This window comes from Anopheles coluzzii, chromosome 3 (genome assembly GCF_943734685.1).
Source record: "Anopheles coluzzii chromosome 3, AcolN3, whole genome shotgun sequence".
Classification (NCBI taxonomy): domain Eukaryota; kingdom Metazoa; phylum Arthropoda; class Insecta; order Diptera; family Culicidae; genus Anopheles; species Anopheles coluzzii.
The window spans coordinates 13,278,964-13,305,188 of record NC_064671.1 but is presented as its reverse complement, the minus strand read 5'-3'; the positions used below and the strand labels follow the sequence as shown (position 1 = coordinate 13,305,188).

Genomic DNA, 26,225 nt, shown 5'->3' with positions numbered 1-26,225 from the left:
CTGTTTCTATAATTATACACCACGAGCTTCTGAGTTATCTATATTTAGTCTTTTAAGTTTAGTAATCCACTTTAAATTTAAACGTTTAACCTATAACAGGAACTTACAATAACTGTAAAAATCATTGAACATCAAATCGAGTTACCACGCTGTATGATCTAAAACGAAAAATAAAAGAGTAAATATAACCCAAAAAACGACTTTCCCATACCGGGAATCGAACCCGGGCCTTCCGGGTGAGAGCCGGATATCCTAACCACTAGACAATATGGGATTGTTACTACAGGGGTGCAAATGAAAAAACGGGTGTGAAAAGACATTTACTCAAGATAGTTTAATATAGGGGTAACCCTTAGATCTAAAAGTAAACCTTGAAGTTGAATGCTGCTCCGAGGATTTTAATTTTAACACTCTGTCGTGCTAGATGCCTTCTTTTCGAACTGGAATCTTTACACATGACAGGCAAATGGAACACAGGCAAATGACGGCTCAGTATATCATCTAAAATTAGTTTATTGGCGGTTCAATTGACACTACGGTCATTGTTTGAAACTGTTATTTTTTTTAAATTCTAGCAGAAACTCAAAACCAAGAGCATTGTTTAGTACCGATTATTTAGTTATGTCGAGATAATTTGGTTCCAAAGTCCCATTACACCAAATGATCAATACTTTACAATTAATTTTACTGGAGCTATTGCGCGGACTTTACTCTTCTTTAAACAACACTGTCAATCTCAGCATTTCTGATAGTAATCTTAAGTTAATCTTCCGGAGCTCATATTGATGATCAGAACCCTTATGTTATTTATTCATCTAGCTATTTATTCCTTTGCCTTAACTGCGTGTTTGTAATTTACACTATTTCGTTATGTATAATGGTGTCTATGATGTTATGATGTCATCATGTTGTAATGTTTATGATGATGATCATTCAGCAACCATGGAACGAAAATGTGTTTTAAATTTATTATATTTCATAATATTATTCCATTTGAATTATCTCTTCACTTAAATCACCTCATGATCACCTACTACTTTAAACATGCAAATATTTCTAATTGCAATTTATTCCAGAATTACTGTACAGCGTAAACACATGCTTTTAGACGTAGGTTTTAACTTATATACAACCATCATTACCTTAAGGCGACGCAAAAGAAGCTTTCCCAACTACAAAGTTACTAAAGTTACATCATTAGGCAATGAGAAGCTTACAACTTGCCACGGCGACCTCGAGCTCGATTGTAATCGCACATGGCTAATATGCACCAGCACCAGCTAAGCGCCTCGCCCCCCCCCCCCTCCCCAGCACAGCCTCAGGAATTGTAACGCCACGGGGCAAACTTTCACGAATTGATTAGGCGAGACTTATTGGAAATTGTCTCGACACCTCGCGGGATCGGATGGCAGCATGGGGGATGATATCCCATCATCCAATAGTCTTCCCTTCAAAGTCTTCCAAAACTTTGACGTTGGCAAATGTTTTAAGAACAGTTGCCTTCACACTGTTTGTTCCGCCTCGGTTCTCCGGTTCGCGAAACGGGAAAGTGTGAAATTGAAATCGATTTTGAGACATCCAATCGATAAACTTTCTTCGCAAATGAACATGAGATGGATCGCATGTTTGGGAGGGGAAGGGGGTTGTTGGTGGTGCGGTAGTGTTTAAAACGCTTCCCGAATAGGGCAACCTCACACCGAACAGGGACGGCAAACCGACAGGCATTGCGATATCATCCCTCCCCATCCCTCAAATTACCATTTGGGCTGGCGGGAGTTTTAGGCTCAAAGTTTATCAATTTTCCTTCTGCCGATCGGCTCCACCATATCCGTTCGTTATTGGCTTTATCTGTTCGGCATAAGGATATAAGCTATGGTGTCTGTTTTGCTCCCTTTACGCGTACTGATACAGCAACAAAAAAATGCGTTACCCTATTATTTTCAACCTTTTCTTCCGCTCTGCCGTAACCCTCTGCCAAGGGAAGCAGATTATGCGCTAAATTCTGAGTTATCGCACAAAAGGAGGGCGAGAAAAGTACGCTGTTTTCTCTCCGGGGGGAATTGTGGGCTTCCCGTTTTTACCCTATTTTTCATTCCCACCCATTATCCTTTTGCTTTGCTTGGGTTCCCGGATTTATCCTCAGCGAAATAAAAACGGATATGTTTTTGCGAGGGGATTTTATCTTGCACACCTGAAGATATCGAGATCGGAAGAGCCATTGCATCGGAACGTTTATACGCCTTTTTCCCTTTTTCTTTACCACCACCACCACCCGGTATGTTGCCAGGTCAAATGGTCGTGTCCTTTTGGCAGGTAGCAATGCTACCCGCCAACCAACCAACCAACCCGCCCCAACAGCTCTCAATAATGATGGGAAATTTATGAATGAAAATAAAACCGCGCACCCAACAAGGGGGAAGACATACGGCCAAACCGGGGGCGGTCCAACAAGCTTTAACTGAAAGTGATGCAGTACCCGGGGATTGGTGGTATCTGGGTGCTGCCGCGTGTGCTGGGCGTCCTTGCCGGCAACGGGGCATGAAATGTGCATGGAAATCTAATAATTCTCACCGGTGGAATTGAATTTATAAGACCATATTTTTCTATTTGCGGCAATATCGGTGTATCAATAGGTGATCTCGATCGGGATTGGACTGTTTTTATCCGACTTTCCGTATCGTTGCAGTACATTGGCCAGTTTATTGAATGTTAGTTCGTAGGAATGATTGTAGGCACGACTGGCTGGTAGGAGAAGTGTTTTATTTTATCAAGGTGTTTTTATAAATTAAAAGAAATTTATGGAGTTTAAAATGTTATCTAAAAAAGGGTATTTGAAAAATAAAACATAAAATCTACTAAAACAGAAGCAACAGAGGAGGATGATACTATAAGTTGCTTTTGGTTTTTTGGATCTCACGGACATAAGCACGATGTCAATATTTCTTTATTATTCGAGTAATGCAATCATTGTGGTGCTGTTGCATCTTACACTGCACTGAATGGTGATACCTCAAGTGATACCCCAAGGATGTATTGGTAGGTAAGTATTGATAAGTCTTCACGTTCTTGCAGTAGCATAGGGGTCTGCAATTCGTTGTGAGTCAATGCTATGTCCTCCGCATGATGCTTGAATACGTTCAAGCAACTCGGGACTGCAGACTTTGATCGCATCAGTACGCCACGCATTCTATTCTACATTGTCTATGTATGCAAATAAGGATGAGAATTCCAAAGCTAATTTAATTTATACAAGATAAAATGCTGCATAATTGACAGCACAACAGCGAAGTTGTGTGAGGCATACACCCGACTCAAACGCGAAGCAGGAAGAATTGGATTGAGAATCAATGCCGACGAAGACGAAGTACCTGCTTGCCGGAGGCTCAGATCATCTGGGAAGCAGTGTATTAGTTGATGGCGCCAATCTTGAGGTAGTAAAGGAGTTCCGCTATCTCGGGACGGTTGTTCAGCCTTGGACCATTCGTGCGGAGGTTGCAAACGCTCTGGGCGTGTTTGAGCGACGAATCCTCCGGATTCTCTTTGGCGGTGTGTTCGAGCATGGGGTTTGGAGGAGTAGGATGCACCGAGCATCCTGACGGTGGTGAAGGCTGGCAGAATACGATGACTGGGGAAAGTCATGAGGATACCGGACTCATGCTCCAGCACGAAGGTGTTCGACAGCAATCCCCAGTTAGGCATAATGCGCATGGGAGTAAAGCGAACTCGAAGGCTGGATCAGGTGAAGCGAGACCTGTCGGAGATCGGGTGTCAACATGGATGGGAGGCTGCTGCCAGGGACCGAGTATCTTGAAGAATTGTTGTGGACCGGGCAATGTCACACCGACGTGCTCTATCGTGAGCAGGCTAACAAGAAAGAAAGAGAGAGAGAGAGAGAGAGAGAGAGAGAGAGAGAGAGAGAGTAAAGGATAGAAAAAATGTTGCTGAAAATGAGATCTAAATTCTGAACACTTTGCTATTGTGTTTTAAAATGATTACGCATTTTAATAAAATATCATTTTAATGCATTTTAAAACATTCTCAACTTATAAATTTGAAACGAAAAAATATTCAGTCTATTTAGTCAAGAATGTCAATTTTAATTTTATACAGCGTTTAATCTCGTTTTATCTTTAAACACAAATAAAAATTGCCTAACACTTATAGGATCGGCTCACAAACCGGTATGTTCTAAGCAGAAACAAGTGGGAAGGCGAAAAAAATACTTTTTCCCATACCGGGAATCGAACCCGGGCCTTCCGGGTGAGAGCCGGATATCCTAACCACTAGACAATATGGGATTGTTGTCACAAGCGTGCAAAGAAACAATCGGGCCAATGTAAACAAAACTAAACTCACACATTTTCGATTCAGTCGACTATTTTTTTTTTATTTAATTGAGTGCTGCATATTTACAATACAGTGACTGTTAATGTTTAAATAATGCGTATTTACCCCTAGCTACTGTCAAGTGCGTGTTTCTTTTGCTCAAACGCGTACCTTTGCACACACGCACAAGATGTGAACCAAAAACACTGGGGTGGTGGTGTCACCACGCCCAAATGTAGCATTTTCCTCTCCTTACACAGTTTTGTTTTGTTCTTTGATATCCGCTTGTGTGCTCGCTGGGATGGATAATCATCTCATCATGCTAATTAGTTTTTAACGCTTCCATGAAGCTGGCGCAACGTCAAGTTACGCCGGGAAGGGGGTGTGGTGGGATGAAACGGCAATGCCACAGTACCTTCCTAAAACACCACCACGACCTCCTGGTGTAACATCGTTTCCGCGATCTCTCGCAAACACTTGGCGTCAGCAGTTCCGCGTTTTCGAATACCGCGCGCGCGTACGAATGTTTTATTTTTCGCTCTTGAAGACGATGCTCGAAAACGCGTCGGACAACATTCCTCCTGCTCTCCACGAGCGTAAAATGTTTTCGGTTAGACACCCAGAATCCGGGGGCAAAGAAGCGTGAATTGTGTGTTATTTATGTAACAATTGACGCGTGAACCGGCTTGAGATGTGTTTTTATTTGGCGTGTGATAAGGAAGGGCCGTAATCATGCTCTGGTGTATGGTTAAAATGAATACATGAAGTGTGTGACACACGCTTGTAAAAACTGTACTTTTGTGTGAAATGAACCTTGCTGGTACATGGCATCAGATTTTATTTTTCATAAAACTAATCGTAAGCATTACCAAAAGTGCTGTTGTTTTGTTAAAGTGTTTTTAATTTTCATACGAAGTTGGTTTAAAAGAATTGCCATTTACCTTCAACGATGTCATGACGTTGAATGATGTCGCTACACCCGTAAATACTATAAAAGGACATAGTTATTTAAATTGTGCCTCGCCTTACTCTAGCCTAGAGTAAAACGATGCAAAAAAAGAGGTAAAAAATGCTTTAAAATGTGACCCATTCTGTTTTGCGTTCCAAATCCATCCCCGAACGCCGGTTTAGTGTAAATCTCTGTATGCCATTTATTATTTAAAATTCTATCACCATGCCTAAACTGAACTTTTAATAGCGTTTCGCATGCAATAAATAATAAAAAGAAAGCACAGGCTAACACAACACACCATTGTCATCCTCCTGTCTCCTTCCATTCCGGCACACGATGCCATTTGGCTGGATTTTGCTGCACACACACACGCCGCCGAGAGACGAATTAGGAACAAAAGCACAATTTTCCAATTAGTTTCCCCGGTTCAATCCGGGTGTGCATGGGACACGATCAGCCTGCACAGTACTCCCCCCCGTCTCACCATCCATCCGAGACCATTAAACCCGTGTGCAAAAGAAGGGCCCGTTGGCAGTAAATCCAGTACGTTTCACACCGGCGAGCACCGGTTTTGGGCTGCAGCCTGCAGTAATTTTGATTGCACGTCTTACATTCGACCGAATAAAGCCGGCTGGTGTGCGGCGAGTGCACAGCAATTGAATTTCATAAGCCGGGAAAGGGTGGACCGGCGCGGGTGGGTGGGTTTTTTTTTGGTTTAAAAATTAAACGCTGCAGCACCTATCTTCTACAGTAGCGTAGCGTGCCCATTCAGTGCCGGAAAACTGGATCAGCCAGAAAGGAGGCTTCCTGCACAAAAACCGGCGCCACTGTGTATCGTATTACCGGCTGAATGGGCATGAATTAGTAATCGGATTATGGAAAACGGGGGTTTCTTCGTCGGAACGCAACGCTTCCAGTACCAGAGCGCGGTTGCTTTTAACCGTTTCTCGAAAAAGAAAGGCAGTAAATGTGAGCCGACCAGTGTGCTAGTGCTATAGTGTAAAGTCATCGCCATGTTTGAATCAAGAGCATTTCAATACCTTTTTCCTGTAATGATGATCCGGTGGCGCGAACGGAACACACAGCACACTGCAGCAGAAGATATTCACCGTGTGCTGATGCTGTTTGCCGATGGCATTAACGGTGGACAATTGTTCGTTGGTTTCGGTCAGCTTTTTGTGGTAAGTCAATTTGGCTATTAGCCTTCGAGGGGGAGGGAGGGAGAGGATATAGCGCTTCATATTTCAATGACATGCGCGTTCCTTCGTTATGCTGTGATAGAGAAGTTGGGAGGAAATGTAAGGAAAAAACGCATAATTTGAAGGGCTGGGCAGCTCGCAGAAGCTCATTCCATTTAAAACATTATATTCAGGGCAAATATTTAACTGCTTTAATTAGCGTTTCAATCAGGGCGGGTTGTTCTACTATGATAAAATAATCATGAGAAATGCCTGAAGTGGAGCACAATCATGTGAGATCAGTTCCTTTTTTTAATGTTGCAGAACTTGAGTGGTTTCATTTACTAATTGTAGATGTCATTCAATCTTCATAAACTTTAAATAACATGCTAAAACAATTTAATAGTAATTTCAAATGCTTCTATATGACATAAATGCAATATTTTTTATACTTCACTATACTTAGTTTATACAATTATAATATCTAGCTTAAAAACATTGGCTCATAGAAAACGGTATGAAAACGAAAGTAGCTTTTAATAAAATCTTTAATTAAACAATTCAAACGCATTAATATGGAAAAATTTGCATAGTGTATAATTTGTATAAAGAGTTTCAAAATGCCGAAATCTACAATTACTGAAATAAGTATAAAAAAATAGAAAAACATTACAAAGCAATAAAATATTTGTATCAAACACCAAGGAAAGCACACAATTTCAATGTGATTTTCATTACATTTTCACCATAAAATTTCAATTGAACATAGCATACATACAATTTTATTGCGTACCTTTGGGAGCAGAAGCAGAAGAAAAAAACCTAAAATAATAAAAAATAAAAAAAATCCGCCAAATTAAATACACGAATATAAAAAATGACGAATTCTTACCCATTGCCCTGACCATTCACAATAAAATCCTGCAGATGAAAGGAATGAATAATCGGACATCCTCCATTACTGCACATACATGCACTACTGTGCCAATGTGCCTACCTCAACAACCACTTCCGGTCAAACAAGTCAAACCGGGCCAATATCCCGTCCGAAACGGCCAATCTGCTCAAAATGAAGCTAAAGAGAGAGCGTTCCTCCGAACGAGCTGAGATTGTTTAAAAATTTAAACTCGGCCTAATGAGGTTAAATATTGTAGCAGCATCCCATCTCCAACCCCCGCTGGAAAGTGGACACAAATTCCGGGTGATGGTTTAATAATGGGCAAGTTTTTAACCCCTCCCCCCTCGTCCCTCGTCACGGAATGTGCATCATTCACCAGAACGCACGGTGCACGGTGGCTCCGGGATCGTAATGCACTATCAGCACATCCAGCTCCTGTTGCAACCGCGCTGCTGGCTGGCGGTTGATGGATGCAGTGTCCATTAACCGTTAGTGTGCTATTCATCATCCTCGTTTTCCGGGAAACGTGATGATGAAAAGCTAGTGTGTGTGGGTGTGTTTGCCATCGCAAAACCCGCGATACAATATATTGCCACTGCGAGTAAGACGCGAGCCACGCCATGACAAGTAACGATATTAGCATGCCAGCACCGGATCAGAGATCATCCTTGAAAGGGCGTCGACAGGGTGGGATGTTCCCTCATCCCATTACGCTTGCGTGCTGCTGCCGCGTTTAATCGATGGATGGGGCGTGGATGAGGGTGAACACAGCAAACAGGTGACGTACATGCAATTCACCGGAATTCAGCCACCGTGTTGCTGCTGCTGCTGTCAGTGGGGTGGTGTATGGTGGACCACGGACCAGGCACCTCCACCCCAAAAGACAAAGAAGATGTGTTCATGATTTTGGCTCCTTGCAATCTAGTTCTTTTTGGTATCTGTACGCACCAGAATCTGCTAGATTTATGATTTATCGTTGCTACGCGCCATTTGTGGGAGGTAATAATTTGACCGGCCGCGATCGCGTGCAATTTCCGGCCGCCCCCTACTTTGCACCACATTACGGCGCGGGCCTCCACCCTCTACACGGGTTTCCTTCCTCCTCGTTTACGCTAACCGAAAAAGGGGTTAGCGTGCGGCATCGCGTGAGACGCGCATAAACGTATCAGCGGCGTTAATTTTTAATCACGCATAAAATTTTCACAACCTTTCGACGGGGTAGGAGCAATGCAGGAGGTGTGGTAGAAGCTCGCATCGTGGTTAAATGAAAGAAAAACAACCACACATACACACACACACACATGCGTACTGCCACGCAAAAATGCTCCACCATGCACGCATACACGCACAGGAACTCCTGCGCCCTTCCTGTGCGGTTCCTCTACGCGCCTCGACACGTGTCAACAGATTCGGTGGAAATTTAGCACCGTCTGTGCTTTCACGGCAGCCTTCTTGCATAACTTCTTGGGCCGGGGCTTCCGTTCAGATTCCCTATCTAGCCCTTGGAAGACAGAGAGAGAGAGAGAGAGAGAGAGAGAAAGAGAAGGAAAAACTGAAAGACCCATAAGAGAGTGAGCCCATCCAGCCTTTACGAGGCCATTAAAATACAAACGATGTGTCATATTTTCACGCAAACTTGTGCACACCTGCCGAAAGCTGGTACGGGGCGCGATGGGTGGGGAGTGTGGTGGGAAATACAACGGCTCATTGACGCAATAGATGAGTGTGAGAATGTTGGCGTCAGCGATTGCATGTACTGTGTGACAGGTTTACGCGTGTTTCCCTTCTGCCGCGGGATTGATCTTTCTCTAGCGGGATTGCGAGCTTGCCGCAATGGTGAGGAACAGCAGATTGTGATGGGATGTAATGTTGAGACGTTAAATGTACGATGTCAAATGTGTGTGTGTATGTTTTCTTTTGGGGCTGGCAATGCTGGCAAAGTGTTGAGCCTGCTGTTCAGACGCTAACCCGAAAATGGAGCTTAAGACACGCCTGGAAATGAAGTAATTTTATATTATTTTTTCTTCAAAAATTACAGTAATTTCATAATAAAGAGATCGGAGTTAGTATTAGTATTTAGTATGAACAGTAGAACCTATTCATTAACATAAACTAAAAGCTTAAAGTATTTAAATAAAAAAAATACAAAAAATGTTTCTTTCACTTGGGCAATTTTTTTTTCAATCAGTCCTTTTCTTGATCCGTCCTTCACGATATAGCCGAGTTTAATTTGACTAAATGTGGGGTACGAATTAAACCTATGTAGCCCGCAAGAACATTTTATTTAAATTTCCTTGGTTCCAAATCCTTAGAATGTTAAATAATTCGTTGCATTCGTTAATTCCCAATTTCAGTCAGGAACTTATAACGACTCATTGAGAGACATAAAACTAAAATCAAACCAATACTGGTCCCTAACCGATACAGTACAGATCTTCTTCTTCTTCTTATGGCACAACAACCGCTGCCGGTCAAGGCCTGCCTGTACCCACTACTGAAGTGGGCTTGGCTTTCAGAGACTTTTTGTTACCGTAGTAGGATAGTCATTCCTACATATGGGGGCACGGTCTATTCGGGGCTTGAGAGCCCATGACGGACATGTTGTTAAGTCGTTCGAGTTGACGACTGTACCTCCAGACCTGCCCAATAATGCGTTATTTACTATCTCTCTATGTATCTTGAAGGTCTAAAGTCATACATACTGAAAAACGCCCTAAACAGTACAGAATGCTTGCCCAAAGGGTTCATGGTTCATTTTCTTCGCACTTCACTTGTCCGGGTACCTGACCCCTAATGTAGGGCTTTTGTTCAATAAAGTGCCAGGTGGCCCTTTCATCATACATTAATTCTATATTTAAGAAAAAAACACCTTTTCAATGTAAGTTTATTTTTGATGTACTGCGTTGAAAACGTGTTTTTAATAACTTTTTTCAGTATACTTTTTCTAATTCTGGTTGATAATTACTGTCATCCTACTTCTTGTATCATTAGACATTGTACCATGACGTAATATTTATGATTTTCTGAACATAGTAGCTTGGATCATTTAAAGTACATTGCACCAAATCCAATATGAAGAGAGAAACATAAACAGGAAAAGATAAAGAAGAAAAAATCACCCTAGTAACAATAACAGAAACAGGGGAGAGCGCAATCTAGAGCGTTAGGTGCATTTGAGAGAGTTGACGAGAATAATGCTCACAAAACACGGCGATGTGACGAGCATTACATTTTCATAGCCAAAAGTAAACGATTTAAATAAAAAAAAGTGTATTGATAATGAAAGCTTTCCGCTGAACTTATCAAAAATGCACATAGGATCTATTTGATTTCGCTGATTTTTACAGATACATTCCAATTTATTGATATGCACATCATGATTGATGAATGATGAAACTACCTAAAACATAGTTTTTTCCTAAAGTGTGATTTTCTGTAAGTTTTACAAGCTCCTTTTTGTTGAATTGAATCTAATTCAATTGTAAAAACTTTATTATCAACACTGTCAAACGGTAGAAAAGAAATGAAATATACACACAACCACATGCAGGCACACATGGTGATACGTGCAGCTATGCTAATTCGTTGTTAATGGTTTCGTTGCCCGTGGTTTCCCCGGATCGTTATCCATCCCGGGGGAAGCTTTGCTTGGATTGATGTTTGATGGTTTTATGAACCGTCCCAACAGAGCAGCAGTCATATAAAACATGTTCGTCCTGTGCGTCCTGTGGCACAGGATTGTGCTGTGCCATAATGCGTCGACAAACACACAGGGGCAGGAAGTGGATTTGTATTTGGAAATTTAAGCTGTATCATTACATGACCATTACTCCCGCTGGTGAAACTTTCACTGTGATGAGATTGAATGAATGTTGTTCGTGATTTTGGTCGGTCAGGCTTTGAGTACTTACATGGTAACAGGATTTTCCATTTGTCTCATTTCTCATCGATGATTTATCCATTAGTTGTCAAAATATGTTGGAATGATTCCCATATTTTTGAATAAATTTGTATTTTCATTAATTAAACGAATTAAAAAAACGACCTGCAGGAAACATGCATTCAGTCCTGTGTTAGTTTCAGCTCAAGGACTCGGAAAAAAATCAACAATAAACAATGAATAGAATATATTTCCTGTCATACGAAAATTCATATAATTTGTACAGGGATTCCAGAAGGATTGGAAATATAAACCAATAACACATCCAACCACCTTTCATATAATTTATTTGAGCGGCAGCACCAAAAAATCAGCTCTAAAGCTATTTTAATTAACTTATTGCAATGCAAAAATATCCTAAAAGCACGAATTTCCCAGCATAATTTATCATTTATTCCATCCAACAATCCATCTCCGTGCGCGGAAAATGCTTCTCCCATAACTCCATACGGAAAAGCTCACATTACACCACGCCACGTATATTACCACCCGAAAATGAGGTTGCATACCCTTGCCACTTGTCAAATATTCACCCAATATGGTACCGAGAAGTGCGCACGGAACTATTGCCTCTTTCCGGCTCATTCTGCAAGTGCAAATTTCGTGCATAATAAGGCGTGTAATAATTTGTTCGTTTCGGCTTCACCCACACACACACTCGCACAGTGCACTTCACGCAAACAAATGTGTGTGTGTTTCTTTTGTGAAAGGCGCCTTCATATCACATATATGACCTGTAGTCCGGGGTTCACCCGTACCCGGCGGAAAGGAGAGCGTGTTCACTTGGGAGATCATATCGGTATGTAGCACCGAAATAAGCTGCTGCATTACGAGCATGAATTTATGCAGTAAACTTTTCGCTCAACTCTACCGACTCGTTTCAAACGCGGAATGGAACAAACATGCAAAAAACGAAACACACACACACACAGGAGGGAAACGCAAAACTTCCAAAACGGAAGGGAATCTCGCCGCTTTTGGAAATACAGCACAACACCGCTGCAGCAGATGTCGAGTGCATCTGCATCGTTGGCGAAGCAGCGTGTGTATGAGCGCGGTATGGAACTAGTTTTTCATTATGCTGAGCCTGAACCTCACATTCCAGGGTGTGTGTGTGTGTATTTTTGGGTGGGTAGTAGCATTTATTCACTCTTGTTGGAGGCGAATATTTTTCCACCCCATTGCCTGGCGTCGTTCTGAGCCGGGTAATTCATGCGAATTTTTGTTTTTTGGCGAAAAGTTCTTCCACCGTTAGGCTTTGGTGCTGCGGGTTCTGTAGTGCGGTGCTTTAGTGTGAATGAAATGAGGCAAGTTTGGGAAGTAGTATTGCCGCACAGCAGCCGTACAGTGCTACTGGTTTAGGGTGCCCGTTGGGAGGTGGCAAGATCTTGAGAAAGCTTCATATCAAAAATTAAAAAAAATTCAAGAAGAAAGAATGATTCAAAACGCAATTGAAAATCTAAACCATAGAAAAATACGTTTTCCGATATGATGGTACAATTTTATACCCAAAAATATAACAAAAAACCTACTCAAAACGAAACAAATGTAAACGTAGAGTTAAAGTTATGCTTTTTTACGGTGATCGAAAATATTCATGACACTTTGCCGCATCATCCCAGGCCTCCACACTCGAGCGAAGAGAGAGCTTACCAGAACGGATGGACCACTGTAACCACATTCATTTCCTGCGATGCATTTCGTGTGGAGGATAACTCCCCTTAACTGGAGGGACTCCGTGTCGAGTCGAGTGTCGAGGAATAAAACAAACAGCAAAAAGCGCAAGCAAAAAACTGTGAGAAAAGAGAAAAGTTTTGCAAGGCAGAAAACTTCCGCCCAACTTTACACTCGCGAGTTATGGTTTAAAAATGGAAACAAAAAGACGCCCGACGCCTCCAAAATGGTAACCGATACGGTCACAATGCATATGGTCAATGGATGGACGGGATTTTGCACAGGCCTTTCTCGCCGCCCCTCCCCCCCCCCCATAACCCCTCAATCCAAATGTCACCAACTATCATGGTGCATCGTGCTGGCCCGGTTCGTGATCCTATCTAGGGCACGCGAACTTTTGCCAACGTGGCTTTACTTCGCGGAAACGGAAAACGGTTGGATAACGGGAGGAGGGAACCGCGTGACAGAAGGAATTTATGAAGCGCTGCATTAAGGAATCTTCAAGCAAAAACAGAGTAAACTGCACCATTCTACGGCTGCCATAGATTTGTGGGAAAGGGGTTTTTTTTAAGGGCATTGGAATATTTATTTGCGTTCGTTACTTCTCGTTAGCGGAGCTGCAAGGAAACGATCGGTGAAAGATGAGAAGCGGCCCAGGGAGTGATGCAGAGCGGAGGGGGGGGGGGGTATAATGGATCACGGGTTAGCTGTTTGGGTTCCACTGTTCCCTATTCCTTTTTGGACCGATTGTCTAACGGAGCTCTGCACCGGTTGGCGACTGGTTGGCTGGCGAACCATTAAACGGGTTTCGTTCTCGTTACACAACTTTTCAATTTTGTCGATGATATGTGAATGTGTTGGTGTGTTTGTGTGTGTGGGGTGAGCTGATGGTAAGAGTAGTCTACTTTCCACTGAGTCTTTTTTTCATTACTTGTATGTGCAGAAAACGTTAGATTTGTTAGCGCAGTGTATTAAAAGCGATCCGAAATGCACGAAGCGCGATTGGAATCGTGCGCTTCACCAAAGACATGACATTTGGCTTATCCGCGGGATGCACCACACGGAACGGAAGATGCGAATCGCGATGGTCACGAAACGGGCATCAAGCAAGATGCTGGCGTAGTCGGAGAGTGTGTATTTTACCAGCTGTGGAGTGTGGTGTTGTTTTTATCTGTCCGAAAATGACCCTTTTGCCCTGTGAGCATACTACATTCGGCTAAACTGCCTTTGTGCCTTGGTGCTGCTGCTACTGCTGTTGGCAATGTAATATGGATGTGTGATTTATGATGCAGACGAGCGCATTAAGATCATCAGTTCATGGGTCACAGACATTTTACTGTGCTTTCTTTGTTTGTTTCGGTAGCTTGCACTGCCGCTCGAAGTCATTTGAGCTTCGGGCGGGTTGGCTGCAGGACAAATGTGAAATCACACACGCTAACCACAATCGTGGTTAATCTGACTACGGACAACGTTATCAGATACAAAAACTCAGACAAAATGTCAGACAGAATAAAAAATAACAATGCCTCGTAAAAATGTCTTCAAATGAATGAAAATCGCTGCATATATTTACCGGGAAACAGTTAATTATTTTAATTTAATTGTCATTTGTCATTTAAAAAAATCCGTCAACTCTGTAGTTTAATTGTTTTGGTATAGTCATTTATTTATTAGCTTTCATATTATTCACTTTTATTTTACTGTTTATTCCCAGTTCAAAATTGAAACGGCTAGTTAGAATGACTATGACCAACGTCACTTAACAGGTGAAGGTGAATGGAAAGGTTAGCAACGACAATAGCATGGTAGCTGAGTTGCGCGCAAGGATGCTGGCTGCCAACCGGTCATTCTACAGCCTGAGGACTATATAGTACCGGTACTCACATACGCCTCTGAGACATGGACACTGTCCAAATCTGATGAAATCCTCTTAGTCGCGTTCGAGAGAAAGATGCTCAGAAGAATACTTAGTCCCGTATGTGTGGAAGGACAATGTATGAGCCGCTATAATGACGAGCTATACGAGATAGATGGAGCTCTATACAATCAGCTGCATAAATTTTATGGCTTACTTGCGGATGTGGGAATTCAAGAGTCTTGCCAGATATCTATTGTTCGTGATCGGCCCTACGTTGTGATATTTTATGTTAAAGTGCAGTGAACATTGCTCAGGGTTTAAAGGTGACCGTTTGGCGTACGCGTCAGTATATTCTGAATCCTTTAACGACAAAGGTTGACAATTTTGTTCTTAGCCTAACGGACCTAACACTAATATATCGACAATTCAAACGCAACGCTAACGCTTCACCCAGTGAAAATACGCACACAATATGCTGGATGAACGTAGCCCTAGCTGTCAAGACGCAACAATAACAAAAAACGTAAAAATCTATAAATCTGCTCTGTGCACAGGAACTCATCTTCTACTATCAGAAAGTAGGAAAAGAGAGATACTTTACCCATTGACCATTTTAGCGAGATAGCGTTTTTACTAAAGGTATAGCTTCTTAAAAGTATAGTTCCTTTAAGCGTTTGTTTGTACCATATCTTAGTCATGCATTAGTTGAGCTTGAATCTTTCGTTAATAACTATCGATGAATTCAAACGGTTCAGTACGGCATGATGATAAAATCGCCGATATGTTCCTTACAGTCTATTGATGTAAAGCGGAACTAGCCACCATAACCAACCAAAGTATGGACGCACAGCACGTAGCTCGTCAGGAATCGTCCAGCAATTTAACTGAGCACCAGCCCTAGAAAAGTGCAGTGTGCACCATCCAGGGCCAGACAAGAAACCCCATGCTTCCAGGAAGCGAAGCCAACAGTAGGATGAAAGAATCTCGAAACAGTTTTAATGCTACCGCTGTAAAGATGATTAAAGGATGAAAAAAATAAATGTTTCTTCGACGAGAACTTGAACGGAGCGGAGACTGGAGATATTAGTGATGTTGTAGAGGAGCATAATTGCAGTGATGCTTGAATTACGCAGACATCTCGCGAGCGTAACGAGTTCCAAAGTTTGGATGAAAGGATGACTCTGTGTGGAGGTGAAGTTGGCATGATCGTTTGATCTTCATCTCTCCTGCTTGAATACTGCAAAGGTGTCAATAAAGTGAAGAGGAAAACAAATTGATTAAAGATACGATTTTGAAAGCATTAGTAGCTGAATATTATTGGTCATCCCCAAACTGTTTGTGACATAGATGAATGGCGGCCTTACAAACATAAGGTTGAGAAGCTTGTCTGAATAAATCCATCAATACTGTCAATGAATAGTTTCAAAATAAATGTTTTTTGCTAATCGGTATAATCGTGCACACTTCTGAAAACTGCATAAGAAAAGCATGTTTATAACACGAACGCATCGATTGAACTGAGTAAGAAACGAAACCACCACAGCCATTAGTGATGAAAGTTGCGCTTGTTTGTTGTGCACGTAACCCGATGCGAATCGGCAGCAGCATCGCACCCCGTTCGGCTTATCCGCTGCGAGCGCCGGTACGATCGGTCGGCAAAGTGCATGCATATTTGAAAAGTGACGCAAATAAACTACTGAAACATTTTCCCCGCTGCCTGGCGGGGCGCTTGGGGACCAACAGGAGCGACAAGAGAACCGGGTGTTTGATTACTATTTGGCGAAAACTTCTCACTCTCAGCTTCCTAACTTAATACCGAATGCAAATTGAACTTTTGCGTCGAATGGCGTGCATTGATCGCTCCGGGCACTCCATGAAGTTACTGTGCACACGTGTTTGTGTGCGTGTGTGTGCGTGTCGTAAATTCATTACAACAGTGTGTGTTGGAAGGGCAAACACGAGAGAGGAGGATCACGAACAAAATCAACCCTGGAGCTATGCTACAGCACACTAACAGACAACTGTGTCCGGGTCGAGGTCTCCGGTTCCGGTGCCAGTTTTTGGTGACATTTTGAAGCATCGGCAGCAGTCTGTCCTGGGCAAAGGGGCAGTGTAGGAGAACGCATTCACAAGTTGTTTGTTACCCAAGGATGTGTTCTAGTTTTCCACGTTGGTACGTATGGAAGTGCGATCTCTATCCGATGCAAGTCGGCCCGCTGCAGGTGAAACAAAAGGATCACCACACATGCATCCGCTCGATGCACACTTCGTACGCCAAACATACATTATCCCGAACAAGCTCAATCAAACCTTGCCCTGGCTGAAGAAAACCGTCCCATCGGCTTGGGTTAGCGCATGAAGCGCGGAAGAAGGTTCGAAAACCAGGACAGCGGTACAGCGTACAAAGGCATGCGGTGTTACTTTCCTCGCTCGCTGTTTTTCGGTACAGTTCGGAACAGCAAAAACGAGGGAAAAAAGGCCACGAACCATCATGGTTCGTGGTGCCAACGTGTGTTTGAAATGGAATTTTTAAATTGTTCAATTTTAATTAAGTTTCGAGAGGCGAGTGAGCAACGAGTGCTTTCAAAAAACCGTGCCCTGGCTGCCTGTCTGTGCACACACATACATCCTGGTAGTGTGTGTGTGTCGAAAAATGTGCGATTTTATAAATGGTTTAATTAGGTCAGGGCGGCCAGAAACAGGATGTGTTGGATTAGTGTGCAGGCGGGTAGGTAGGATGGGCGGGGCACGCAGCGGAAACGATGGAAAGAAGAACCAAAAAAGCGTTCCCCCCATGAGAAAACTTCCGGGAAAAACGGTACCGGAACGTTTGGTGGGTGTAGAATGTTCTGCTTTGTTTTACTTTTTCTCTTTCTCTCTCTCTCTCTTTCCTTCTCTTTCTTTCTTCTTCTTTTATCCCCTCTTCCTCGTCAGAGCGTCGGCTCTCTCTCTCTCTCCCCCCTCAGGAAGCTCGTACTGTTTGTCCACCGCCGCCCCGGATGGAGTGTGAACTGCCGGAACGTGCCTCGGAAGCAAAGCGATATCTGAACCATGGCGTGGCTTTCTCTCAAGTGTTTTCCTCCACCCCACATGGGCGCCTGTATCGCAGGCAACTCCTTTCGCAGCAAGCGCTGGGAATTGGTTGTTTTCGGTTGTGGATGTGAGTTTTTGGGGGGTGTAAAGTACGCAGCCACTTGTGATGTTGTGTGCCCAAAGCTCCGGGGGGTGGGGGGGGGGGTGAGGAGGGGCACTCGGAATTAAGTTACGCGCTGGCGTGGGGGGGGGGGGGGTGCGGTTTGGCTTACGCTGCGCTTTGTTTGTTTCCGGGCCCTGTTCGCTCCCCTCTCTTGTCCCAGCTGCTGCCGCTCTGCTGGAGATTGGAAGATTGGTGATGGAAGAGTTTGCCAGCCAGCACAACACGGAGCGAGTTGTTTTAAATGTGTTGCAAAGTGGCACGGCTCGGTCTTTTGTGCGAAATGGTTCGAAAATTTGTGGCTTGGTTTTGCTAGTTTTGCTTTGGCCAACTATCGTGGCATGCCGGGTGTGTGTGTGTGTGTGTGTGTGTCTGCGGCATGCTAAACTACCGCTTCGATGTGCTTCAGCATACTAGTACGCTTTGGATCCGTTGTTTCGGCTTTGGATCCTTCGGAGAATTTGTGGCGGAGCAAAACAGGCGGAGAAATGTTTGCTCCCCCTCCCCCCCTCCCCCCCGGTTCAAAGTAAAGATCGCCGGAATGAGTTTGCAATTCGTTTTAATCTTGTTACATCCTCCAAAACAAAAGATGAATTCCGAGAGGTTTCATTTTGGTTGCTTCTTTTAAATGACCAGCCAAACTGTTTAGCAAAAGGTAATTAAAATACGCCCCAGATCTGGCGCAAGAAGTAAGATTTTTTTTTATAATTTTTTGTTGTTGTTGTTCAAGCAACCTCTCTCTCTCTCTCTCTCTCTCTCTCTCTCTCTGCGCTAGAATGCGGCCGACTGTATTGGTTCATCACTGGACTATTCTAACTTAAAAAAACCACGCTTCACTTTCTCTCTTTCTCTCTCTCGTGCACCAACAAAACACAACACGCACACACATACATACCAATGCTCAATCATTTATTCAACGGACGCCACATAAACGGAGCCTAATTAAGTTGCCCATAAAACGTGCCCCGGTTGCTCCGTGGTTCCCAGTTCGAATGGCCATAACTTTTTACAGCAACCGTTAAGCCGCTGGAGGGCCTGGAGGAGAGTGAGAGGTAAAAAAAAAGAGAGAGATGCCACTTCCGCCCAACACACCTCACCAAAAATGCCAGATGTTTCAACCGATAGGTTGTGCCTGGTCGGAGGTCGGGCGGGCAGGGGCTTGCCCTTAAGCCTTCACAATTTGTGGTGAGCCACGTTTAAAGAAGCCGCCCGGACACAGCAGCAGCCCGCCACACTGCCACACGGTAAAGAAAATCAGGATAAACAACAAAATAAAGTGAAGAAACTCGTTCGAATTTTCCTCCTTTTCCGGGATACGGGCGGTAACGTCTTCACCGCCGCACAGGCAGCTTGCGCCTGTGTGTTACATCTCCATCGCTTGTGCCGTTCTCGTGCCGTACCGTCGTTACGGAAAGTACGCTGAAGCACGTGAGAAAAATAAAAGTTTGTGCGATGCAGACCTGCCCGCTCCTGCAGGGTGTGCAGCGTTCCGATCTGTGGGGAGAATAGTGCTTTTCGGGGTTCGATTTTCAAACACTCTCTCGCACACACACATACTCACACACTCTATAGACGATCGGTGGAAGGTAAATTAACGTAGTAAATAGCTTTCCGAACCGAGAGTCCGCACTAATGCCCATTACGGATTTGGATGGGTTGTGGGTAGGGCCTTCCCGGCGGCCGGTGTGCTTCCATGCCGTGCCGTACGCGGGCGTGGGTTGCGGTTCCGGTTTGTTTAAACGGTGGGCGGTCTCACGTGTTCGTGCGCGGCTGGGAGAGGGCTGTATGGCTGCTCCTGGCACCGAAGAAGCTGTTGTTCGGTGTATGGGCCCACGCGGAATTGGAGCAGCTTATTTTTCTGTTCGTTCCGTTTGCTGCTTTGCTGTGAAATTCGATAGTGAAGATTGGAGGATATCGTGTTGATGGGCATGGGAAAGGTTGAAGGAATTACAGGCCGAAATATGAAGCACGTGGTTCGCTTTATGGAATCCAAAGCATAATTCAAACGTGAACTTAAATCGATTAAGCATTTTGTAAATAAAGGAAACAGCTTGATGTTTATGAACAAAGAGGTGTTGATGATCATTTATTGAATTGTTGTATTTGGACGCTTGATGGTGTGTATGCTAGCAATGAGCATTTCTAATAAAATATCTCATAACCTGTCATAAAAATACAAAATTATGATATAAATGCAGACGAGCTCGAAAACATATTTAAAAAAATATTGCTTATAAGTACATATCATGAATCGGGAAATCAATGTAAAAGCGCATGAATTGAACCTTGGTTGAGTTTCTAGTAGCTAGTTAATTTCGTCAGGTTACAGGGCTGTGCAATTAAATTTTTACGATCCCCGTAAAAACCGAAACTAAAACTATACTGATCCTGACACCAATACTTCACCCAATATTTAAATATCCTGGTTCAAATCTGCACATAACCAAATGCCGGTCCTGAAGCTGATATTAAATCCATGACGGTCCTGAAACCTGCCATGAACCAATACTAGTCCTGGAGCCGATTATGAGCCCACACCGGTCCTGGAATCTATCATAAACCCACACCTGCCCTGGAGCTGATCATGATCCCATACCGGTCCTGGAACCTATCATGAACACATACGTGCCCTATATGAAAATTATGCTTATAATTCTGCATTAGTAAATAGTTCGTACTCCTAGCACTACGTGATTATATTTCTTGAATTTGCTTTATTCTATTGTCACTCGTTTGACGTACTTTGGGTTTTACAACATTATATTTTACTAGCTGGCCCGACAAACTTAGTTATTCAAAAAAAAAAAAATAAAAAAATAAAATATTTCATTATTGATTTGTTACTTGGGATAGTTATATCGTGCCCGTATCCCCATCAGGATCCGATCATCGAGTGTAAACCGCCAGGCACCTCACACCAAGTTTTTAAGTCTAAAAACCTATTCTCATATCACCATAAGGTGTGTGCAAAGTTTCGTTGAAAATGATCCAGCCGTTTCGGAGGTTGCTCGCAACAAACACCGTGACACGAGATTTTTATATATATAGATATTTCTGCCGCGTGTCGTGCTCCTCGTGTGGGTCTCGTGAAAGTGAACAAGGATCGGCGCAACCGATCCTTTTCAACCTCGCAACTATCTAACACTCTGACCCTATGTTTCCGCATGTCGGCTGTTTTCAAGACTGTTTCCGATTGCTTCGACTTCGACATCTCAACTCAGTGCTTCAAGGAACGTCTCCGGCTTCTGCCGTGGCCGCAGTGAATTGCGATACAAATTTTGTTGATGCCATGTTTTTTTTTAATATACTGTTAATTAGGCCATACGGCCCGTTGAAGATTAAACAATAAATAATAATAATAATAATAATAATAATAATAATAATAATAATAATAATAATAATAATAATGCCGGTCTCGTAGTACAGTCGTCAACTCGTACAACTTAACAACATGCCCGTCATGGGTTCAATCCCCAAATAGACCGCGCCGCCATACGTAGGACTGACTATCCTGCTATGGGGGGGAATCAATTAGTCACTGAAAGCCAAAGCCCACAAGTGGGTACAGGCAGGCCTTGACCGACATGGGTTGTTGAGCCAAAGAAGAAGAATAATAATAATAATAATAACACTACTACTGTTACTATATAACCTATCGCTAAAAACGCCTATTACAGGGTTCGCTCGGTGAGTTTGGCAAGGGGTGCTGATTGCGTTTGGCGCTAGGAGGCGCTAGTCACTACAATTCTTATAAACTTGCCTGTATGATTTCCTGTCTGATAAAACACTCCTATCTTCACCCTTTGGTTTGTATGATTGATCACAGATTTTTTCTAAACGACTCCTAGGCTTATGCTGTACCTATATTTCATATCTTCCATTGTGCTCTTGCGATGAATCCATCAAAATTTGCAACATCAAATGATTAAATTAGGCGACAATAAATAGATTTTACAATGCGCGAGCAGTGAATTATTATTTAAATCTTAATAAGCTATCTAAATAATGTTATCTTTTTATTGAGAGACGTTAGGGTGTTTCAGAGTTCAGCAAAGAAAAGGGACATTGGTTATAGAATCTTACACTCAATCCACGGGTGATTTTGAGCAATTGGCTAATGAATTGGCACTAACAATATTTAACAGTTGGTCCTATGGAACAGTCGTCATGTCCTACGGCACTTTGCTCGAAAAACGCTTATTCCGTGTATGGAAAGGACCAAACCTACCATACTCTGAACAGTATATGTGTGTATGAAAAAGGCACTTTGTTAATAAATTCTAAATTTTATTGACTACCAGCACAGCAAACTTCATATTTCCGTTTAAGAAAAACACCCTTAATGTTATTTTAATGGAATAAATCCACCAAAAGACAACCAGATTCAAGGATTCAATTTATAATAAATCTTGTTAATTCAAGAAGATATTGAATTCAACCAGTGGCTCAATAATAATTACAACACAATGTGCCCATCGCATTTTAAAAGCCCCTGACTCAATCATAAATTCTCTCAATCTGCTGGTGTGTGTGTGTGGTAGTTAAATGGAAAGCTCACACTACAACACTGGTTGATGCACCCCAGCTAGCCAATCCAATAAAGTCCTATTAACACAGAAATGATAGAAATGATCATCACAATTCCTCACAGACACACTCGCCCGCAGAGTGGGTTGTCTGGCAGCACTAAAATTTAAGTAAAATTAGACAATATTCGACAGCGGGTGCGCCTCTGCTAGCGTTCTTTAAACTCCCTTCTTTATGGCAGTAAGCATTAACACACAAAAACTTGAAGAGGAAAAAAAGGCACCAAATCGAAACGACTTCCGCATACCAGCACATCAGTTCGGTTTGAGCTGGTCCCCATCCCCCGGACTAGTCTGAAAGAATTCGAATGTGCTTGAAATTTGTGCAGGCCCTTAGCTCAACAAGCATCCCTCCTTCCAACGGCACCGCCCCTACTACAGCCGCGAAACTGCGAAGGAGAAGAGCAGAAGCGGAAAGCTGTAGAAACCACGGGAAGCAAAAACGAAATTTGAATTTCTAATTTTGTTACTTCACTGTCGTGGCGGCTGGTGTCAGAACGAAATGCCAATACTTGTCTCCGGGGGCGCTTGCAGCCCCGAAAAGGGTTCCCCTTTTCCGACAACGACACAAGGGAGCGCTGCGTCTCAAGGGGGGCGGTGCGCACTCTAATGGTGTAATTTACCTTACATTACCCATCATTGTACCGCGCGCGTCCGGTATTTGTGTTGTGTTTTCTTTTCGGTGCCTTTTTTTCGGCTTGGTGTAGCATGCGAACACCGCAACACTTTTTTTGCCCACCAAATTCGAAAAACAATGGAAATGGGATAAGGCAGGAAAACATTGGGTCACGTGAACCGGGGCCCTGAATGCTGGAACGATTGGCAGTGCGGTTCACGCTGAGTGTTTAATTGAATGGGCTGTGCGTTTGTGTATGGTGGCTGCTGCTGCTTTTTTTCCTGCCCGTGGGTTTCGCCAGGACTCGGTTTAATGATAAATTGCTGTACAATGTACAATAAATGGAATGGAATTGCGTTAAAGCAGCAGCATTGTGCGTGTGTGTGTGTGTGGCGAGTTAATTTTTCTCCCTTGTGTTGTGCCGTTCAGCTGGCAAAACCTCATTCATTCAGGCATCCGCGCCTAACCGCGCTGCACGGCACTCACGCCACCCAGTGTGCTCCTTTTTGGTCACTCACATTCTAGAAAAGGCTCTCGTTCTCTCTCTGGATTGCTGACGCTCCCGCGAAAGGTGATGAATCCGTTTTATGAATCGAATTCGGAAACTTGTTGAGAACGAGCCATCGAGCAACAAGCACACTAAGCTGCTTTATGAAGACACGCACACACGCACACACACTTACACCAATCTGATGGAGGCTGTAACGCACACCGCGACACAATGACCATCCCCAACCGAGCTGCCTTTGTGACGTTCAGCACGCGCGCATCCGGTGTATGGAGTTTAGGGCACCGTCGGACGTGCCGTTTTTCTCTCTCTCTCTCTCCGCTCTCTGGCTCGCGCCGAAGCTCTGTCGGGCGCCGTGTTCGGGTCCGGTCACACGCTCGTACATCCGGGCCGTGGCGCAGGTGCAATCGAGCTCGCAGAGCGGGACGCACCGGACAGCGACAGCGTGGTCGTGCGAAAAGGTGGAACCATTGGAACGGCCGATAAGGGCTGTGTTGCTCAGTACTAAAAACCCACCCGTCCCCAGGAGCGCGTGTACTAAAAGCCCTGCCGAACGCTTGTCTGACAGCCCGAGCCCGAGGGTGTGGGCAAGGAAAGGGGAGGGAGGCTTTGGTGCGGGTTTAGCAGCGCGATGGGAGCGCGTCCTTGTCGTCTGGCGTGGTCCGTGTCCCGTGATCGGGTGCGACCTAATGCCCGACTTCCGAAATGGCCACGGAAGCCACACCACCGTCCAGCTAGAAGAGATAAAGAGAGAGAGAGAGACAGTGTGTGAGCGAGCATCTTCGTATTGTGTGTGTGTGTGTGTGTGTGTGTGTGTGTGTGTGGAGCGTCGCTGTTCGGGCCGGGAGAGTCCCTCGCACTACGGGAGCCCGACAATCGCGCTTCCCGACACCCGATCGGCCCTGGTCGGGCTGTACGGACTTCGGTCACGAAAAACCAGGGCTAACCCAGTGCTGGCAGCATCACTCCGGGAGCTACCGTCCCAGTTGGTGTTCCGGTTTAGAGTCGTGCTGTTGTTTTTTGTATAGATTTGTTACTTAATGCTTTAAATATATCTATATATATACATATACATATATGTGTGCAGTGAGGGTATACTTTTGCTTTAACCATTTTTCACGGTCGAAATCGGCGTATCGGCGAATCAAGTGAGCCTGTGTGTTAAATGTGTGTGTGTGTCCGTGTGTGTGTGTGTGTGTGTGCGTGGATGTGCGTGACTGTGCGTGTGTTGCTGTGAACCGTTGAACAAACGCGAGGGAAAACTTCCAGTGCCAGTGGCAGCTACTGGGAAACAAAAGGAATGGGAGTGTACTGGAAAATGTGGCAAAGTGAAAAGGAAAAAAACGTCCCACACACACACACATATACACACACGCGCAGTTCTTAGGCTCGTGCTCAAACGAGGGTAATACAAAAGAAAGAAAAGAAAAGCATACATTTTCACCTCCCCACAAAACAGTGCGTTAGGAGTGCGTTGCACAAGCAAACGACCGCAGCTTTGGGTTAAACCATTTCGAGGCAAATTGGACCGGTGCTCAGCCTTTGCTCGGGTGTCGGGTACCGAAGAAAGAAAAGAAAAGCGCTGAAGCGCTCACTTGTGCCATAGCCACAGCTCGTCCGCAGCAAGGCGACCCGCAAACGAGCTGCCTGAACTGCGTGCGTGCGTGCATGCGTGCGCGTGTGTGAGTGAAAGCGACCTAGTGTGCGTGTGTGCTTGTGTGTGTGAGAGAGAGAGAGGGAGAAAGAAAAAAAGAAGAAAGAACTATGAATGGGCAACCTGCTTCCACAGGGTCCCGGTTGCCCGGACTGTTTGGACGGGGCCATTGAATTGAGATGGCGATGCTGCCGAGCTCTCTCGCAGCGTGGCAGCGTGTGGGAGGGCAAACGGAGTGCGTGTGAGTGCGAAGTGCTTTTCCCCGGGGTGTCCTCCTGGAAGAAAGGACCGTGAAAAATGAACGTACATGTGTGTGTGTGAGTGTGTGTGTATCTCGGGAACGTACAGTAGTACGCACAGGTGTTGAAGAGGGGTTTTTTTCTCGCTTGCACAGGGAAAGGAAAGGAGAAGAGAATGATGGGGATGAGAAACAGCTCAGACAAAGCGTACAGTGTGTGGCAGAGCCAACGGTGCAAACGGGCAACAGTGTAGGGTTTCGCATTCGATGAGGATACATTTTTCATTGAAATATGTGATTTTTCTACAATACTTCATACCTCCGTTTGAGAAAAAACTACGCCGAAAAGTATGTGCATAATGTATTAAAATCGATGAGAAGGATTGCTTGTACGCATAATGGTGTTAGCAAATTGATACTCACACTCCAAGGGCATTTTTTGCGAACGTATTGAAGCAACCAGTGTGCCAGAGCGGTGTTGTTCGACACCGATGGAGACGCCTGGTAGGTCACCGATAGAGAGTGGCTGCGTACTTGCTCGGTTATTGTGAAATAAACTTGCTCTTTGTAGCAGAAAATGGTCTCAATTAGTAACAATTATAGC

At 44.0% G+C, this 26,225-nt stretch overlaps 1 protein-coding gene, 1 long non-coding RNA gene and 2 other non-coding genes across 5 annotated transcripts in view; 1 reads left to right on the top strand and 3 right to left on the bottom strand.

The window, feature by feature from the left end:
- The window catches only part of LOC125907550 (uncharacterized), a 275,982-nt gene that overhangs the window by 154,793 nt on the left and 94,964 nt on the right, over positions 1-26,225 (bottom strand). The gene's annotated exons all lie outside the window — the stretch shown is intronic.
- Trnae-cuc (transfer RNA glutamic acid (anticodon CUC)) lies at positions 203-274 on the bottom strand. The gene has a single exon. It is a non-coding gene; the product is annotated as a tRNA-Glu (tRNA).
- Positions 4,227-4,298, bottom strand: Trnae-cuc (transfer RNA glutamic acid (anticodon CUC)). The gene has a single exon. It is a non-coding gene; the product is annotated as a tRNA-Glu (tRNA).
- The window catches only part of LOC120955230 (neuronal acetylcholine receptor subunit alpha-7-like), an 83,940-nt gene continuing 81,824 nt past the window's right edge, over positions 24,110-26,225 (top strand). The window contains exon 1 of the mRNA XM_040375910.2: positions 24,110-24,877. The gene's annotated coding sequence lies outside the window, so the exon portion shown is untranslated. The remainder of the gene's footprint in view (positions 24,878-26,225) is intronic.